Below are 3,885 nucleotides of genomic sequence, written 5' to 3' on the forward strand. Positions count from 1 at the left end.
TACCTTATACCCAATCACTCGGGTAAAAAATGTACACGTACTGCCAAAATATCCTTCCACTGCTAAGCGACTGCCAATGACTATGAAGAAGACTGCCTATGACTGCCATGTAATTATTATAGGCGACTGCCATAAGACTGCCAATGACTGCCAGCGACTGTCAAGAAAATGTACAGGTAATTCCAATAGTGAGACACCACTCGCTTAGACCTATACCTTAAAAAAATAGCTATTGTACTTTAAATCAGATTACATGACCCAAACAGTTATACAGGGTGACAACATTAATATTTAATATTCACCACTTTTAAAATCAAGTTTCTCTCTTATAGTCAATATCTCCGATAGTCAATAAGAAATTCAAGTGTCTTCAAAATACTATTAAGCTTACGTCAAACAAATATTTTCCTAGACATTTTCATTTTTATGGTTTAGTGTCAGTAGATCTTTATTATTTGATAAAATCTAGGTTGCTGTGATATGCCTGACGTTACTTCAACCTAGCTGTCAAATTAGTTCAACTTTAACAACTAGTTATATTTTTTTGTCAGTTAAAATAAAAAAAAATCTCAGAAATTTGCCGAAAATGCAAACTCATCCTACAAAAGAGAGAATTGATATGATTCTTTTAATTGGTGACTGCAGAGATGGTAAAAAAGTTTACCTAACCTAGTGTTCGCTGCTTTCTCATTTAACATGTCAAAAATATTTATTATTTTATGCAATAAAATATGGTTTTAACAACAATACCTAATCGTGGAAACACACAAATTTGGTAAAATAAGCGCGGTATTTCTGTTTTTTAAAAAAGTATACCGCCGGTTGTTGTTAAACATCTACATATATAAAATGATAATGTTTATCTGTGTCGTCTCTACTGCAGTAACGACTTGCTCTAGAAAATTGCTTTTTTTTACTAAATGATTTAATAATTGGCTCTTCTAAAACTGTCGTCCCAGTTTTTTTGTTTTTCATTTTAATAATTAAATAGAAAAACATTTTCAATTATTAAAAATAGAAAGTATTTTTCATGATGTCGTGCTGGGTTATGAGCTTTAACTAATTATATTATATGTAACTTTAGCAACAACTTCGTCTAGTACAGGGTGGCTCGAATTCGAGGCTCATCATTGGGATTTCGAAAACCGTAAGAGATACAGGATCGGTTAAATGGAGGCAAAGTTGCGCAATTTGATGCTCAATAAAATGCCGTATTGCATTTTGAAAAATTCCGAATATATTCGAAAAAAAAGTCGGAATTTTTAATTTTGTTTTCTATTGTTTCCTGGCTTTATTTGTTAAGATAACTTAAAATTAAAAACACATTTTCATGCCCACTTTTTTTGCTCTATAACTCTGTGTGACTAAATATTGACTCTGACGTTTCGGCTTTTGGCGACCATCATCAACTTAATTTTTTTAAATACGGACCTGATTTTTTTTTTTCAATTTAATTAAATCCTTTCATCACTCTTAAAACACTATATATAGTCACTTCGATATTTGCCGACGTTTCGTACAGAAAATTCCATCAACAGAATATTTTATGCAAAAAAAAGCAATACGGCATTTTATTGAGCATCAAATTGCGCAACTTTGCCTCCATTTAACCGATCCTGTATATACGGTTTCCGAAATCCCAATGATCAGCATTGAATTCAGGCCACCACACATGAAAAAAAATTACCTCTCGTTTTGGCGGTGTTCATGTTAATAAATGTTTTTATTTTTAACTCTATATATAAAGCCGTCGAGACGACGTTATACCGCCGGCGCGGCATTAATGTAGCTCATTTTGTTTTAAAGAATAATTTGAGGAACTGATATTACCGATATTGATAATTTTCGATTTTTAAACTGTTTGTAAATACACAGAAGTGAATTCAGGTTTAAATCGGGAATAATAGTGCTTTCTATGATATTTTTGCATGAACTTTACTCCCAGAGCGATTGGAAACCAGGATGAAATTAATTTTTGCGATCGGCGTTCCGGGCTAGCCATAGTTACAAACAAAAATTGAAAAATCGTAGTTTTATTGAGAGCACTGTTATTTTTGTTTTTATCGTTACATTTCTGAAATAAAAATGGAAAAAATCTAGAATCTGAAAAAGTTGGAAAAATGCATTTTATCCTCACTTAAAGGAAATAAAATTCACAGATTTTACCTTATGCGCAACCATCATGGGCGTATTGAAAATGCCAGACCTAGATCGGCGGTTGTCGGCAATCCACCTATTTTACATTTATCTTAATTTGTGACATCATTTGGAAGAGCTCAATAGAAATATAAAAGAACTAAACCTTGTTTGAAAAGCAATTTGACATTCGTGACGTCAGCACTCCGGCAGTCTATGGTGCGTCCAGAGCACATAGCCATCGCTGACGCCGTTTTTATTCGATCATACGGTATTAAAATGTAACACTTACGAAGTTAATAAATATTAACTATTTCTATTTAATCGTTTAATAGTTATTCTGATAAAAACACGCTTGATTTTTTATTTTAGAAATCGTACAGGCTATAATCATTAATATGACTATATTAACAATACTTAAATTAAAATTTATTTGAAGGAATGCTACTTGAAGTATTAACTCCAAATAATTATTAAAAACTGCTCATTGCGTTATCGATGTCGGCGTCTTGTCACTGTTATCTGGCTGATTGGCCGTTTAGGTACCTATAATTTGATTTCAGATAATGCAGATTTTAATGTGCCATTTGTGGATTTTTTATTGGAATTGTTTTTACATATTTGGTATACTCTATGAAGTGCTCATGTCCATTTTTCAATTATTAAAGTGCCTATTTAGATACATTTAAAGTTAATTAATTATTGTATGAATTGATTAGTGTGAATTATGGGTTTGTTTATTTTTTATGAAATGTATTTTTTTCTATTAAAATAAACATAGCTTTACTTACAAAATCACTAGCTAGCCATTTTTAAATACAGGGTGTTAATTAAGTAGTATCTGGCCAACTTCAGAAGGTGATTCTTTGAGCGTTTTTAAGGTAAAAAGTTAATTTAAACATGTGTTCGGAAATGCATAATTTTAAAGATACAGGGTGTCAAGATGTTTCCTAATAGACATTTTTTTATTAATATCTCAAAGATCCGTTGGCCGATTTTACTGAAATTTCGCCGTGTTGTGAACTTTGATAAGTTAGCACTAATTAAATGATAATAATTATTATTTACAACAATATTAAAACGGTAAAAACTTATCAACTTATCCCAATAAATATTTGACAACGCCTTGGATTCATTTGTTTTAATTTTAACGCCTGTTGGCGGTGGAAACCATGCAAGCTTTTTCTTTGTCCTAAGTTGTTAATTAAAAAATAATAATAAATGCTAAAATATGGTAATTAGTCTAAATTTATTATTTATGTGATTCTGCTCTTTCTCGGCATACGGAATGGTTGGGCTCTATCGACATGAGGTGCATTAGTGACAGACGGGTTATTGAACCCATGTTGTAGCATGTCGTTTTTCAAAGATGGGTCCCATATAAACATGACCGAAATTATTTTCAATACTAAAATTGGACTTTGCTTACAAAATACAAGTCTTCCTCAAATCTGAGGACTCAATTGGTACCTCTATCCACATGCCGACTTGGTTTCCAATCGATCCATAATTGAATCCTGGTAGTTTCATTTAGAGGCATTACATCGGTTCCGAAACGTCAGGGGCGTCATTTTGCCAGCCGTCCCCAATTATGCCGAAATCGACACACTTTTTTTTCAATATCAAATCGTTAGTCCTACCCTGATGAAGATGTAAACGAAACGTCGTATCAAACTTTGCAGGGTTAGAGGACCGTGTGCGTCGTCGCATTTTCTTATATTTTGTGTAGTTTGGCAATCTATCGGTACT

This window comes from Sitophilus oryzae, unplaced genomic scaffold (genome assembly GCF_002938485.1).
Source record: "Sitophilus oryzae breed Bouriz unplaced genomic scaffold, Soryzae_2.0 scaffold_805_pilon_pilon, whole genome shotgun sequence".
Classification (NCBI taxonomy): Eukaryota; Metazoa; Arthropoda; class Insecta; order Coleoptera; family Curculionidae; genus Sitophilus; species Sitophilus oryzae.